Raw genomic sequence first — 17,467 nt, 5'->3', positions numbered from 1 at the left:
ACAGCCTGCAACACCACGTCAGCCTGATGCTGTAACTCCTCTGAATAGTTCTGTAACTCCTCTGGATCCCAAAGCCCCCTGCAGCCTCACCATGACGACTAGACAAAGGCAGCTGGCACTCTAGGTGGGAAAGCACTCTGGGTGGCACACACCTCGTGCAGCCCAGGTGATGCAACAGCCTTGGCACTGCTGGCAGCAGCGAAGGCGGGGGAAGAGACAGCTGGGTGCAGGCAGATGCTGATTAGCACTGCCTGATAACAGCAGCCTTTTGCTCTTTGTTTACCCTCCTAATATCGATGGGAAATCAGAGGAACAAGTTCAGGTGAAGCTTAAAAATAAAGCAGATGAGGCTGTTTGAAGGCAGGTGCTGATGTAACTGCCTCAGCAGCAGCTTCAGTGTGCCCTGCTGACTGTATAATGACATTCATTTGCTCCAAAATGCTAATGAAGATCAAGGCCCTTGTGCCTCCTAGCAAGAACTGTGGTAAGAATTGTATCTACATGGCTTATTGCTCTGAAAGCTTTCTGCTCCAGTAAGTTGCTGTGAAAGAAAAATTCTAGAGCCTCTCCTAGGAATTCTATAGTCACTCCTTCTATTGATTCTGTATTCTCTCCTATGAATTCTATGGATTCTTTATTCACTCCTATGAATTCTATATTCTCCTCTTCTATGAATTCTATATTCTCTCCTATGAATTCTATATTCACTCCTATGAATTCTATATTACCACCTTCTATGAATTCTATATTCTCTCCTATGAGTTCTATATTCTGCCCTTCTATTAATTCTATATTCACTCCTTTGAATTCTGTATTCACTCCTATAAATTCTATATTCTCTCCTTCTATTAATTCTGTATTGTCTCCTTCTATTAATTCTATATTCTCTCCTGCTATGAATTCTATATTCTCTTCTGTGAATTCTATATTATCCCCTCCTATGAATTCTATATTCTCTCCTATTAATTCTATATTATCCCCCTCTAGGAATTCTATATTCTCTCCTATTGATTCTATATTCTCCCCTATGAATTCTGTATCCTCTTCTTCTATTAATTCTATATTCTTCCCTTCTATTAATTCTATAGCCACACCTTCTATAAATTCTATATTCTCTCATTCTATTAATTCTATATTGTCTCCTATTAATTCTATATTACCTCTTTCTATTAATTCTATATCACCTCCTTCTATTAATTCTATATCCTCTTCTTCTATTAATTCTATACTCTCTCCTATGAATTCTACATTCTCCCCTTTTATGAATTGTAGTCTCTCCTTAATTCCATATTTTCTCCTCTTAATTCCACATCCTCTCCGTTTATGATAAAAGCTTTCTTGAACCTGCTGTTCTTTCTTTTTCTTGAATGAGGAATGCCATATTCAATGTAAAAACCACCTATTTGTATAAGAAAATTATTATGGATAGTTATTGCAGTCATTATTAAAAATAACTACAGAAATGATTACTTAAAATATTCCTCAACTTTGACTACTGAGCATTTTTTATCCTTGCCTCTGCCTCCTTATCTTCTTAGATAAAACATTTTCCGTATGTTTGGATGAAGGGTTGGACTTGATGATTTTGAAGGTCTTTTCCAACCAAATGGGTTCTGTAGTGTTTTTTTTTTTTTTAAAGATTGTTTCTAGCCCAGCAGAACAATCAAATTTACTCAGGATTATCAGATTCTACAGTATTAGCTACTTCCAAGCAGCACTTTCTTACCAAGAACTCAAATTGCAGAGGAAAGGTAATTAGAACATCCTGGATTTTTGCCACATTTCAAGGCAGGATTCCTTGGCAAAGCATCAGCTCAAGTGTTTGATCTAAGTTGTTCTACAGCAGTTCTACTTTCCTCAAGGAAAAGCTATTTTTCTAGAAAGGGAGTCTCAGTGATCTTTCCTTCTTGACTGCTTTATTATTTCTTGTTCCACACTGCTGCAGCAGGAGCGTAGTTGGGTGTCAGTTCTTTCCATTAGTCACAAAGCCACACAAACATTGTGGGGCTTTCCTCAGAGAATTCTGAACTTCCTACAAAAACAAACAACAAAAAGCTACCAGGAAGAGTTTTAATCACTGAAGTCTATTGTCTTCCCCTAAGAGAAACTTGGATTTTCCACATGCCTGAGTTAAATACTCGAATGAATCACATGGCCTGTAAGAAACTGAATAATCTATGATCTCTTTTTTGATATGAGCTATATTGTGTCAAATCTAACAACAGATCCTGGTCCTTACCTACACTGAAAGACTTCCTAGGAGTGCTGCAGGAATGGAAATCCTTTTGGAACAGGCTTGGTTTATCTTTTGGTCACTTGGCAAACAATCATAGAATCACCTGGTTGGAAAAGATATTGAGGCCACTGAGTCCACTGGAGTGCATCAAGACAAGTATGTCCAGCAGGGCTAGGGAGGTTCTTCTCCCCCTCTGCTCTGTCCTGGTGAGACCACACCTGGAATACTGTGTCCAGTTTAGGGCTCCCCAATTCAAGAGTGACAGAGACCTGCTGGAGAGAGTCCAAGGGAGAGCCAGGAGGATGCTTAGGGGACTTGAGCATCTCCCCTGTGGAGAGAGACTGAGAGCCCTGGGGCTGTTTAGTCTGGAGAAGAGAAGGCTGAGAGGGATCTGATCAATGTCTATCAATAGCTGAGGGGTGGGGGTCAAGTGGAGGGGGCCAAGTTCTTTACAGTGGTGTGCAGTAATAAGCCAAGGAACAACAGGTACAAGCTGGAACATAGAAGATTTCACCTCAGCATGAGGAGAAACTTCTTTACAGTGAGGGTGACAGAGCCCTGGAGCAGGCTGCCAAGAGAGGTTGTGGAGTCTCCTTCTCTGGAGACTTTCAAAAGCCACCTGGATGCATTCCTGTGTGGACTACCCTGGGTGATGCTGCTCTGGCAGGGGGGTTGGACCAAATGATCTCTGGAGGTCCCTTCCAACCTCTAATGTACTGTGATAACCTAACATCTCCCTGGACACAGCTGTTAGACCATGTTCCTAAGCTGCTCATCCAGACAGCTTTCAAACACCTCTAGGGATGGGGACTCCACCACTTCCTTGGGCAGCCTGTTCCAGTGCCTGATGACCCTTCTGGTGAAGAAATCCTTCATGATATCCAATCTAATCCTCCCCTGGTGCAATTTGAGTCCATTTCATCTTGTCCTATCACTTGTTACTATGGAGAACAAGACAGCCACCACCTGGCTCCAACCTCTTTTCAGGGAGCTGTAGAGAGCATTGAGGTCTCTGCTCAACCTCCTCTTCTTCAGGCTGAACAATCCCAGTTCCCTCAGCAGCTGCTCATAGAACTTGTATTCAAAAGCCCTCACCAGCTTTGCAGCCCTTCTCTGGACCTGCTCCAGCACCTCAGTATCCTTCCTATAGTGAGTGGCCCAAAACTGAACTCAGTATTCAAGGGATGACCTCTCCAATGCCCAGTACAGGAGCAAGATCACTGCCCTGTTCCTGCTGCCCACACCATTGCTGATCCAGGCCAGGATGCTCTTGGCCTTCTTGGCCACCCATGCACACTGCTGGCTCACGTTCAGTTGGCTATCGACCAGTACGTCCAGACCCCTCTCTGCCAAGCCATTACCAAGCTGCTCTTCCCCCAGCCTAGGACAGTTCATGGGGTTGTGGTGATCCGAGTGCAGGACCCCACACTTGGCCTCAGCCCATCGCTCCAGCCTGTCCAGGTGATGGTTGGACTCCATGATCTGGGAGGTCCTTTCCAGGCAAAACATGATTATGATTTTATGATTGTGTTGCTGAAATGTATGAACCAGCTGCCCTCACTCCTCTTGACTCCTCAAGGCCAGGTTGGACAGGGCCTTGAGCAAGCTGCTCTAGTGGAAGGTGTCCCTGCCCATGGCAGGAAGTTGGAACTAGATGATCTTTAAGGTTCTTCCCAACCCATTCTGTGATAAATGAAAGCTTCTCCAGGCCCATGGTTTAAATACAAAATACTGGGTAAGACACGGACAAGAACTCAGAGTCTTGTCTTTACTCTGAAACACTCACTACCACCCTCCAGACAGCAGAGGAATTAGGATATATCAGATGTGAGCTCTTTGAGTATTCCAAGGACAAACTTCATGGCAGTTCATAGCATCACAGAACTATTTGTGTTGGAAAAGACCTCTAAGATCATCGAGTCCAACCACTGATCTAACACCAGCGTGGCCACTATGCATGATGCTAAAGCTTTGCATTGATCATGTTTAAATCCTCTGAACTGCTCTGACGTGTGCTCAGATGGAAACATAATTGCACTAAGGCTTGGCACAGAATGTTAGGACACTTGTACAGCTAGAAACAATGGCCCACCTTGGAGTGAAATGGAAGCAAAGCCAAGTGCCAGGAGCATCTGGAAGAGATGACTTGTCCTCCTTACATCCATTTACTAGCAGGGAGCTTGGTAAATTTAGTCCTCTGATACTGAAGGTAATGATTTGATTTTAGTTTGGGATACTTAGGTGTTCTAACATTATTGGCTTGGCTTGTATCAGGAATGGTGTGGCCAGCAGGACAAGGGGTGGAATTCCACCCTGTATTCAGCACTGGTGAGGCCTCAGCTCAAGCACTGTGTGCAGCTCTGGGCCCTCACTGCAAGAAAGATCTTGAGGTGCTGGAGCAGGTGCAGAGGAGAGCAACAAGGCTGGGGAAGGGACTGGAGGGAAAGGCTGATGAGGAGAAGCTGAGGGAGCTGGGGGTGTTCAGCCTGGAGAAGAGGAGGCTCAGGGGGGACCTTGTCACTCTCTACAACTCGCTGAAGGGAAGGTGCAGTAAGGTGGGGGTCAGGCTCTGCTCCCAGGCAGCTTGTGACAGGACAAGAGGGCAGAGCCTGAAGCTGTGCCAGGGGAGGCTTAGCTTGGATGTTAGGAAGCAATTCCTCATGGGAAGGGCAATCAGAGGCTGGAATGTTCTGCCCAGGGAGGTGATGGAGTTGCCCTCCCTGGAGGTGTTTAAGGCAAGATTGGATGTGGCACTCAGTGCCATGGTCTGGTGGATGTGGTGGTGTTAGGTCTTAAGCTGGGCTGGATGAGCTCAGAGGTCTGTTCCAGCCTCAATAATTCTGTGATTCTGTGATTCTGTTTTGTTTGCTTTCAGATTTTTGTTGTGTGGTGTGGTTTTGCTGTGTAGTTTGTTTTTTTTTTTTTTACCCTCTCTCAAAATTAAATTCTAAATGTTGCCTTCCTAACTCTCTGAGCTATGTGAAGATGGGTAGGAAACTACAATTGTAGGAGTTAAAGGGGGGAAAGATTATACATAAAGTTCTAAAAGTGAGCAATCTCAGTCATATGCTTTACCATGAGAGAACTAAAACATTTGGGTTCCATGGAAATATCCTGAATTCTCCTAGGTCTAAACGAAGCAGGTGTGAAGCATTCATTTATAATACATAGAATTTATAATAGTATTTCATTATAGTGTTATCAATATACAAGAAGTGTTCATGATACAGTATTATTAATGTAGAATAGGTACTATAGGATATTATTAACACCTTATTATATTATAATATATGCTGTGGGCCTAGAAAAAAGCTGGGGAGGGACTTTTTAGGGTGTCAGGGAATGACAGGACTGGGGGGAATGGAACAAAACTAGAAATGGGTAGATTCAGATTGGGTGTTAGGAAGAAATTCTTCCCATGAGGGTGGTGAGACACTGGCAGAGGTTGCCCAGGGAGGTGGTGGAAGCCTCATCCCTGGAGGTTTTTGCAGCCAGGCTGGATGTGGCTGTGAGCAACCTGCTGTAGTGTGAGGTGTCCCTGCCCATGGCAGGGGGGTTGGAACTGGATGAGCCTTGAGGTCCCTTCCAACCCTGACAATTCTGTGATTCTGTGTTTCAAATAGTCTGGAAATGTGCTTATAAAAAAAATACGGAAGATTTCTTTTGAACAAAATCATAATCATTAAATGACAAATCAAATAATGACAGAATCCTAGACATACAGAATGGTAGGAGTTGGAAGAGACTCCCAGAGATGATCCAGTCCAACCCCCCTGCCAAAACAGGATAATCTAGGACAGGTCACACAGGAGTGCATCCAGATGGGTCTTGAAAGTCTCCAGGGAAGGAGACTCCACAACCTCTCTGGGAAGCCTACTCCAGGGCTCCAGTATCCTCACACCAAGAGAAGTTTCTCCTCATGTGGAGGTTGAACTTCCTGTGTTCCAGTTTGTATCCATTGACCCTTGTGCTATCAAGGGACACCACTGAAAAGAGCCTGGCCCCTTCTTCTTGTCACCCACCCTTCAGATATAGGTAAACATAGAGAAGATCCCCTCTCAGGATGCTCTTCTGCAGGCTAAGCAGCCCCAGGTCTCTCAGCCCTTCCTTCCTCATCAGTCCCTTCATCATCCTTGTAGCCTTGTGCTGGACTCTCTCCAGCAGTTCCCTGTCTCTCTTGAACTGGGGAATCCAGAACTGGAAACAATAGTCCCAACATGGTGCCACCAGGGCAGAGTGGGAGAAGAATCTCCCTCAACCTGCTGGCCAAACAAACTCAAAGCCTATGACAATCCATCCCAATTTCAGCACAAGCACAGCTGAGGGTATGTTCTCAAATGCTAAGTGAAGCCTAGGGAAAAAAAAAAAGGAAAAAGAAAAAGCCAAGTAATTTTGCTGCATTCTTGTCAGCTAAGAGCATGGCCCTGCTTGAAAACCTGATAAAGCCAATCCTCAGTTACAGGGCCATCAAAAAGCACTGCTGACCCTCTCGTACTGCAAGTGACACTCTGGAATGAGGGCAATAGCATGGCATCTATATAGGAATTAAAATGTTATGTGAAGGCTTCAAACCCCACACTGGAATTATGAGTAAACATGTGAGTGGTCTTGAGAACAGGTCTTTTAAGGAGCAGCTGATGGAGCTGGGGTTGTCCAGCCTGCACAACAGGAGGCTGAGGGGAGCCCTCCTGGCTCCTCTCTACATCTCCCTGAAAGGAGGCTGGAGCCAGGTTGGAGCCAGGTGGGGGCTGTCCTCTTCTCCCAGGTAACAAGCAACAGGATGAGAGGAAATGGCCTCAAGTTGCACCAGGGGAGGTTTAGGTTGGACATGGGGAACAATTTCTTCCCCCAAATGGTTGTCAAAGTCTGGAACAGGCTGCCCAGGGCAGTGGTGGAGTCCCCATCCCTGGAGGGATTGAAAAGTTGTGCAGATGTGGTGCTGTGGGCCATGGTTTAGTGGTGAGCTGGCAGTGCTGGGTTGACAGTTGGACACAATGATCTTAAAGGTCTCTTGCAACCTAAACAATTCTATGATTCCCTGTATTATGTACTGGCACCATAACTTTGCTGTTCCTTTCCCTCCATTCAAATTCATATGTGTTCAGGAACAAAAATACCCTTTTGCTGCTTTCCTGCTGGAAGTGAGTGTGTGAACATGGAGTCAGGTTACTGCAACTCACAAGGATATTAACAACGTGTACTTTAAGAAAAACAGGGCTTTACTCTCCAGGGAACAGTTTGCTTTTTTTTTCTTCCTTTGGCTTGACTATGAAACAGGCTGCCCAGAGATGTGGTTGAGGCCCCATCCCTTGCAGACATTCAAGATCAGACTCGATTGCAGCCCTGGGCAGGCCGATCTAGTTAGAGGTGTCCCTGCTGCCTGCAGGGAGGGTGGACAAGATGACCTTTGAGGGTCCTTTTCAACCCAGTGCCATCTGTGAATGTGCGAATAAAACTGATGTCTGCACTGATGTTTTAGCAGTGCCTGACCCTTTTGTGTCACTGCTGAGGTGACCTGCAGAATGAAAGGCTTCCATACCGCGCCGCCAACAGCAAGCTTCTGCCTCCGCCAGAAAGAAGTCTGAAGGTGGGGAATGTCTGAATAAATTCATCTGAATGCATCTGAGTATTAGACACACGTTTGGAAAGCCTTAAAAATAGTCAGGTAGCAGCAGACATGTCGATACTCATTTCTCTGCAATTGCTGAGAGGTTCACAAATCTCCTAACGCAAGCAGAGTGGGGTTCTGCAGCCAGGCACAGCCAGAGACTCGTATGTTTGCATTCCTTTCACCTGATGTCTTTGCTAATTACTGCTCAACTAATTCAGTTGTTTTGCTCATAGCATTGTTGTGGGCTTTCACTATCTTGCAGAAAGAAAGTTAGGGGGGAAAGAAAAAAAGAAAAAAAGTTTTTAGAGAAATGAGAGCAAAATGGTCATCTTGGATTAGAAGCCTTGAAAGTGATTGAGGGAAAGTATCCCTTGATGCATAGAATCAAGCCACCAGCCAAAGAGAATCACAGGACCATAGAATGATTTGGGTTGGGAAGGACCTTGAAGATCATCTAATTCCAACCCCTGGCCAAGTCTAAGATTCTAAGAGAATGACAGAAACAGAACTCAAAGGCTGCAGAACAGTTCCTTGTCTCATCTGGATTCTCCTCTTGCAGTGGCTGCACAACTGACCCATGCCACAATTTTCCATCTCTGAGAGGCTTCACTTCTCACCTTCTGCTGTCTTTAAGGGCAGTGCTGGGCAAGACACAGAACCTTGTTAGAGTCATGCTAAAAAAATAAAGGGGCTGTGGCTTTGTACCCAATTCTCTGGCTATAAATCTGTGTGAGAAGCACTGTGCTGAGATGTCAGTGGTGGCCCTGATTGTCTTACTACGCAAGCAAGAGTCTGTCTGTTGTAGTTAGAATATATGACTGCAAAAATTAGAGTTCTTACTGTAACTAAATAGTCGAATTGTAGAATGGTTCAGGTTGGAAGGGACCTTAAAGACCATCTAGTTCCAATCCCCTGCCATTCCCACCAGCCCAGGTTCCTCAAGGCCTCATCCAGCCTGGCCTTGAACACCTCCACAGACTGGGCATCCATGACCTCCCTGGGCAACCTGTTCCAGTGTCTCACCACCCTCACTGGAAAGAATTTTTCTTATATCCAAACTAAAACTATCCGCTTTCAGCTTAAACCCACCCCCCCTTGCCCTATCACTACAAGCCCTTGTAGGAAGTCCTTCCCCATCTGAAACAATAACATGAAACATCTGACACAAACACCCCCCACCTTCATGACTGAGACTAAGCCAGCCATACAGATATGCAGTTCCTCATGAAATGACATCCACACAGTGCTGTGTCACCTCACAGAGCTTCAGAGAGTGAAGCCTTCTGCCGTGTGCTGCTGACAGGACTGCTGCTGACACCTGCCACAGAGGTGTAGGCTGATAGCACCTACTGACATTTCCACCCCTGCACCTCAGCCTGGCTCTGAAACCTGCTGGAGCAGCACGCTGCAGGCAGATAACACTGTGAACCTACACTTGTGCAGCTCCCAGGCTTCATCAGCTTAGCACTGAGGTCCTGTCACCACTGTCCTCTTTCCATCAGGGCACTGTTTCTGAAGCTATGTGCTTACAGCAGGATTTCTGATGGGCCTTCCTGCCTCAGCACCGTTTGCTGCACATGGCACTGAAGCAGAGAGTATCAAAGGCTAGCCAAAAGCTGGGGCTATTGCCAAGGGGAATGTGTGCCTTTGATCACCTATCTGTGGTTATCTGCATGTTTGAGATGAACTTGAAAGACAGGGGATAAATAGGCTTCTGCTGAAAGCCAAATGCCTTTTTTTTCCTTCTTACTTTGCATAGCATTTTATAACAGAATCCAGTAAATCAGAGCTCCAGTTTCTCTTAGTGCATGGCTAAAATGGACTTTTAATTTATCTTCTTGCTAGGTACATTGAACCCCTGAAGGATGGCAGGTATTTACAACCTTGTACTCACATTCTAATTAGTCTGGCTGTACCTGGGAATGGCAGTGCTGGAGAGCAGCCTGGATAGACATGCTGGCTAGACTGCTTTTGCTTCCCTTGTCTCTTGGAATCTACCTTTGATAAAAGCTGAATGTGACGTCAAAAAGAGTGTGAGTGTTTCTGTACCCAGTGCTAGACAGCAGTAAGAGCAGGTTTCTCACCAAAACTATAGGGGGAAAAAATAGCTTTTTTAAATGAAGAAGCACATTAAATAGGATTTATGAAAATCCCAGAATCCCAGCATGGTGGGAGTTGGAAGGGATCTCAAGAGATCATCCAGTCCAAACTCGCTGCTAAAGCAGGGAAACCCACAGCAGCTTGCCCAGGATCACAGTGTTCAGGTGGGTTTGTAATCTCTCCAGAGAAGGAGACTCCACAGCTTCTCTGGGCAGCCTGCTCCAGGACTCCAGCACCCTCACACCAAAGTTTTTCCTTCTGATCAGATGGAACCTCCTGGGTTATAATTTGTGCTCATTGTCCCTTATCCTGTCACTGGGCATCACTGAAAAGAGTCTGGCCCCAGCCTCTTGACCCCCACCCTTTAGCTCTTGCTGAGCATTGAGCAGATCTCCTCTCAGGCTGCTCTTCTCCAGGCTCAGCAGCCCCAGGGCTCTAAGCCTTTTCCTCCTCACAGAGATGCTTCAGGCCCCTCAGAATCTTTGTAACCTGCACTGGACTCTCTCCAGTAGTTCCCTGTCTGTCTTGAAATGGGGAGTCCAGAAATGGACAGAGCACTTCAGATGTGGCCTCACTATGGCACAGCAGAGGGGCAGGAGAACCTCCTTAACCTGCTGGTTACACTCTTCTGAATGCACTCCAGGAGACCACTGGCCCCCTTGGCCATGAGGGCACATTGCTGGTTCATGGTGAACTTGTTCACCAGCACTCCCTCTCTGCAGAGCTGCTTTCCAACAGGTCAATCCCTCAGCTGTCCTGGTGAAAAGATAAAGAGAGGTTTATGATCTTTTTTTGTCTGGTTACCTCTCACCCTTCCATAACCTTTGAACACCAGACAGACACACTCAGATATAGGCAGATACACATGTGCATGTTGCATACATTGTCCCAGTATCTTAAGGGGGCCTACAAGAAAGCTGGGGAGGGACTTTTTAGGGTGTCAGGTAATGATAGAACTAGGGGGAAATGGAAAAAACATAGAGATGGGTAGATTCAGATTGGGTGTTAGGAAGAAGTTGTTCCCCATGAGGGTGGTGAGAGACTGGCAGAGGTTGCCCAGGGAGGTGGTGGAAGCCTCACCCCTGGAGGTTTTTGCAGCCAGGCTGGATGTGGCTGTGAGCAACCTGCTGTAGCGTGAGGTGTCCCTGCCCATGGCAGGGGGGTTGGAACTAGATGATTCTTGAGGTCCCTTCCAACCCTGACAATTCTATGATTCTATGATTCTATTTCACCTGCTGCTACTGATGATGATTCTTCATAGAAGTCTCACATTTTGCTGTCATCCTACTGCACATTATGACAATGAATAACTCCTAGAGAAACCAAGCACTGAGTGTGGCTCAGTGACCACACACTAGAAACTGTCCCTGCACAGGAAAAATGCTGAATAGCTTGGGGTTTTGCCAGATCAGATGCTCAGCCTCTTCATGTTGCTCTAGATCAGGTGGAGTAAGAAGTCTCCTGAGCAATTATATATTCAGGGTCGGCTCTGACAATGTTTGTCAGGAAGGAGCTATTTCTGCTTTGTTATTTTTAAACTCTAGTACCTGGCCCTGAATAGATTTTATTGTGGTTAGACTTTTTTTTTTTTTTTTCTTTTCTCCAGAAAGGCAAAATAAACCAAATAAACCAGTTTGGTTAGGTTTCCAAAATAGAATCCATGTATAAATCAAAGTGCTGGATTTATTGTCTACCAAGTAGGGATGACTGTTCAAATAGCCACAAATTAAAGCCTAGATTGTTTTGGTTTGGGTTGGCTTCCCCCTACCCTTGTTGGAGATGCTTATTCAGACTGAGTATGTGTTCACTGTGCAGGTGGCACCCATCAGCTCAGCATCTCCACATTCCATTTCCAAATCATTATTCTAAGAGGATTTTCATGCTTTTATATTCTTGATGTAAGCTGGTGCACCAACTGACTTAGTATTTTTGTCTTGTGCTCCTCTTTGAAGCTTCCCATGTTCTGTCTGTGCCAAATGGAAGGCTACCCAGGCTCTTGATCCTTCTCTTGGGAATCTGACTACCATCCCTCCATCATATTTCCAGATACAGGGAAAATCCACAGCTATTGTTGCCTAATAAAATACATCTGGACCTGTCAGACACAGTTTAACAGAAATCACTTCAAACCCAGGTGGCTTTAGTGATATTTTTATTGTTTATGCTTTGGGTTTTTTACAGTCAGCTTGTGATGCATCTGCAAACAAGTAGGCAGCCAAGATCTGCCAGAGCAAATGAGTCACACAGCAGGGACAATTGTCTGTAAGCAGGACCTGTGCCTCGTGTCTCAAGTTTCAAAGTTATGACCAGCATTTATGTCTCCTCCCTGGGGATGTTCAAGGCCAGGCTGGATGAGGTCTTGAGCAGTCAAGTCTAGTTGAGAGGTGTCCCTGTCCATGGCAGGAAAGTTGGAGTAGATGATCTCTGAGGTCCCTTCCAACCTAAGCCATTCTATGTGTCACAACTTCTGGCTGGAGAAGAAAATGAAACCCTGGTCATAAGTACTGCAAATGAATGTCTGAAATTCAGGAAAGCAGCTTAACTCACCCTGTCTGCAGAAGAGGCTGAGAGAACTGGATGGGGTAGTGCAGTGCCTCTGAATTTTCCTAGAAGCAAATTGCTTTGCACTGAAACTGGAGAACCAGAAATTCTCTGCTGTACTGTATGTAACAAGCCCAGGGACACTGGATATCTCTAATACCATAAATTACAGCAGGAGCATATGGATGGCTGAGAGCTGGGAGAGAGTTTGCTGAACACGTTAGGAATGCTTCATGGAAGTTTATCAGTGAAGAAAGGCTAATATAACTTTTTGTTTCAGTAAGAGATTATTGCTTACTGTTTATAGAGCTGCTCTCAGGATTCACAGAATCACAGAATCAACCAGGTTGGAAGAGACCTCCAAGATAATTGACTTATTACTCCAAGGCTTAATGAAGATGTGTTTCAATTGTACTCTGAAGTAAACAAACTCATATTGAAAATCTCTTGAAATTGACATTTCCATCAAATGTTTTTATTGTTAAGTTTATATAAGGACAAGACAAGAGCCATATAGGTGTAAATATCTAACAGATGGATTGTAGTGTTAGAGAGGGAATTGATTTACTGCAAGAGTGGTCAGGCATTGGAACAGGCTGCCCATGAGAGTTGGTGGAGTCACCATCCCTGGAGGTGTTCAAGTGTGTGGATGTGGTGCTTCAGGATATAGTTCAGTGGTCATGGTAGTTGGGTTATGGTTGGACTTGATGATGTTTAAGGTCTTTTCCAACCTTAATGATTCTGTGATTACAATTTTTTTCTGATGACAGTTTTTCCTGACTCAATTTTTGTTTCATAGACTGCATCAATGGCCACGGTGGTGTTAGGTTGCAGGTTGGACTCAATGATCTTCAAGGTCTCTTCCAACTGAAACAATTCTATGATTCTGTGACTCCGGAAGAATATACCAATATGCAGAGGATAATAGTCCTTGACTTTAGAAGGAATTGCCTCATGTTGTATCAGGGAAGGTTTAGGTTGGATATTAGAAACAACTTCCCCAAAAGGGTTGTCAAGCCCTCCAACAGGCTGCCCAGGGCAGTGGTGCTCCCTAGAGGGGTTTCAAAGCTGAGTAGATGTGGTGTTGAGAGACATGGTTTAGTGGTGACCTGACAGTGCTGAGTTAACAGTTGGACTCAATGACCTTAAAGGACTCTTCCAACCTAAAGGATTCTATGATTTCTTAAATTAAAATGTAGAAACAGGAAAGAGAAGGAAAGAAGGAAAGAAAGAAGGAAAGAAAGAAAGAAAGAAAGAAAGAAAGAAAGAAAGAAAGAAAGAAAGAAAGAAAGAAAGAAAGAAAGAAAGAAAGAAAGAAAGAAAGAAAGAAAGAAAGAAAGAAAAAGAAAGAGAAAGAAAAAAAAAAGAAAGAAAGAAAGAAAGAGAAAGAAAAAGAAAGAAAGAGGAAGGAAGGAAGGAAGGAAGAAAGGAAGAAAGAAAAAGAAAGGAAGAAAGAAATGAAGAAAGGATAAAATTAAGATACAACCAAATTTATATGCAGAATGAAGTGGTGAAGAGATAAGTCAAAGCTTGTTTGCAGTATTGTGGAGACAACTATGGCACAACACATTTACCTTTGAGCAGTGTCTCACAGTCTCTGTGTGTGTGTGTAGCACACCAGCTAAATACATTTGGCTAACTGTCCTAAAGCATTTAAATTAGCTTGCCCCTAGAAATAAATAAAGTGGATTTAAACCCATATGCTGTTATTACTTCAGGCTTCAGTATCCTTAAGGTTTGTATCAGAGAGGCCATTCTGCATCATGAAGTACATGAGTTGATTTCACAGAGATGAGGATTTGCTGCAGGAAATCCTTGTGGGTCAGAGCCTGCAGATACACTCACCTGCACAACCCTGTCTCAGGGTCTGACTGACTTTCCCTAGAGTTTTCTGAGCGCAGGAGTTGGTTAAAAGGATCTACTTCCAGAATCCAGCTCTTTCAGGGAAGAAGTCACTACCTGCTTACTCTGTGACTGATGATAAAGACCACAGCTTTTGGAAGGCAGTGTCTTTGGTGTTGTGCCAATGGGAAGTCGGGTGCTATTTTCACAAGGAAGAGAAAGAGTCCCAAGATTTAGCTTCACTGTTTGGCTGAGGAGATGCTGAACAGGGCAGAGGAAGGTATGCACTGCAGCCAGCCCAATAGCAACCACATTTAGTTGGAAACTGCTAAAATGAAGAGAGTTTGTTCAGGGTAAAACAACCGAAATAACTAATATGAACAGACTGTGCTATGGTTCCATTCCAGCAAAACAAGCTTACTGCTTTGTTACCAGCTTCATATATAATATTCCTATTCTTGTAAAGCAATGTATGCAATTTGAATTCTACAATGCATGAAAAAACCCCAAACAAACCATCAATTATATTCCCACCCCTCTTCTTTGATCACTTCAGTCACATAGGGAAACAATGAAGTCTTTTAGCTGAACTATAAAGCATAGAGTTTATGCATCACCATATAAAGAAGATATTCCTTATTTGGAGTATTTATGTGGTAGGTTGCTATTGCTTGATTTGATCAAGGTCACTTTCTTTCATGGCCTCTTTGTGTTGGACTTCTTTTGTACCCAACTTGACTTAACCTTTTCGTCAGCAATGTCTTCTTATTAAAAAAAAAAAAGAAGAAGAAAATAAATCTTATGGGGGAATAAAAGAATAATTTATAGCTTATATATCTTAACAGCACATAGAAGCTCAGTGCTTTGAAAGTGGCTCAGACTGAATAATCCTGGGTACAATGGCAAAGTTTGTCTGCAGCAGGCCTTGGCTTGGGAGGTAAGGGAGTAAGATTTGATACCCAAAATGTCATCATAAAGTGATTGTATACCTTGCTTTTTTTGTTTGTTTGTTTCCCCCAGCCAGCACTACACTCCCACTCTTGCTACTTGTTCTTCTGAGCCTCATAGAATCATGGAACTGTTTTGGTTAGAGGAGACTTTTAAGATCATTGAGCCCAACCTTCCACCCAAGACCACCATGGCCACCAAACCATGTCCCTAAGTGCCACGTCCAAGCATTTCTTAAACACCTCCAGGGACGGGGACTCCACCACCTCCCTGGGCAGCCTGTTCCAATGCCTGTTTTACGTACTAACAATACAATTAAGGGACAAAAAGGGAGTTCCCAACTCTACACCCCAGGATTGTAGTTACTGCCACCAACTCAGCAAGCCCTGCACCCCAGTGGCACCAGTACTCGATCTCTGCAGGGGCAGCTTTTTATAGAGGGAGAAAACACCTCAGATGGTGAAAATGTAAGACTGAAGGATATGCCTGGACAAATGCAAGTCTAATACCTGGGTGTTCAGATGCTAAACACATTGTAAACCCAACCACTAAACACAAACAGATCAACCCCAGGAAGAACGCTAATAGTTTGCAGCTTATTTTGGAAAGTGTGTTCCAGTTCTGTTTCCCTTCCACTTCAGTGTGGTAATGTTTGAGTTTCTTTGCTTGGCTTCCTTCTTTGCCTTTTTTTTTTCTTGTAATTATTGTATTTCTTTGCATGTGCTACATTGTTTTATTCTCTGAAATTTCCACCCTATCCCTGTTTCATTTGTTCCATGACTACAATCCTTAATCCTTCCACTCTTTAAAAAGGAGGTTAAAACTTTACAGCCATTCTTCTGTCAAAATCACCTCTTCTGGAAGCAGTTATCCCTCTTTTCTTTCCCTTCTTCTCTTTATGCTACTCATGGTCTTATTCCTATTTTATATTAGGATATTTAAGCTCCTTTTGCATATTTTGAGGAAGTCTGTACTACTCTTTATCCTATTATATGGATATGTTTAATCTTAAGCCATGCGAATATTTATTGTACACTCTGCTCTGTGTTTATTTGTTTCTCCTGGCCCAGCTCTTGAAGTCAGATACATGGATGTGACTCCTGTAGAGTCACATAAAAGCTGCAGTGTGTGCATTAGAAGACTCATTAGGGCCAGGAAAATGCTCAGGGGGTGGGATCACCTCTGCTATGAAGACAGGCTGAGAGTGTTCAGCCTGGAGAAGAGGAGGCTCCATGGGGACCTAATAACGATGTTCCAGTACCTGAAGGGCGCTTCAGGAAGGACAGAGAGACGGTTCACAAAGACCTGCAGTGATACGACTAAGGCAATGGCTTCAAACTAGAGAAGAGTAGATATAGATCGGATGTTAGGAACAGGTTCTGTACCATAAGGGTAGTGGATCACTAGAACAGGTTGCCCGGGGAGGCATTGGGGCCCCATCCTTGGAGATATTCAAGGTGAGGCTCAGGAGGGCTCTGGGCAACCTGATCTAGTGGAGGATGCTCCTGCTGACTGCAGAGGGGCTTGGACTGGATGACCTTTGGAGGTCCCTTCCAACCCAAACCATTCCATGAGTGTATGACTCCTTAGGCTTCAATGTGACATTCAGGAGAAAACCAACTCCATAAGAACTTGAATGATTCACATTTTTCGGTTTTGTCCTTGGTTGATGCAATCATAGTATGAGATTTTCTGAAGTTTTTTTGGTAGGTCTGAGGAAGAGAAAAAAGAAGAGAACAAGCACTTTTCCTAACAAAGTTTGGAATCTCCATGAGGTTTGTCTTGCAAAAGAGTGCTGCAAAACTTTAGTTAAATCTTTGATAATATCCTCTGAATGCTTTAGTACACTGGAATAAGTGGATAACTTCTGGAATCTAATGGGAATAAAGTACTGAATCACACTATTCTAGAGACATGGGAATATCTATTTCAGCCTTCTAGAGCTCCTGGTTGCCATTCTCATTCCAACCTCCTATTATTTGGCAACCACACCTCTTCCTGGAGGGTACCAGTAGCCAAAGACTTTGCATCATTTTTTTTTTTTTCTTATTTGGGGCTTAGGAGAGGCCAGCCCAGCACTGCTGCATTTTTCCTTACCTTTGCTATGCTTCTATGGGGTTAATATGACTTCAGCTGAATGCACACTTTGGTTTATATTGGAATAAACTTTCTTCTGTAGAGAAATCCCA

The sequence above is a fragment of the Indicator indicator genome, chromosome 15 (assembly GCF_027791375.1).
Source record: "Indicator indicator isolate 239-I01 chromosome 15, UM_Iind_1.1, whole genome shotgun sequence".
NCBI lineage: Eukaryota > Metazoa > Chordata > Aves > Piciformes > Indicatoridae > Indicator > Indicator indicator.
The sequence above is the reverse complement of the archived record's forward strand: the minus strand, read 5'-3'. Positions refer to the sequence as shown.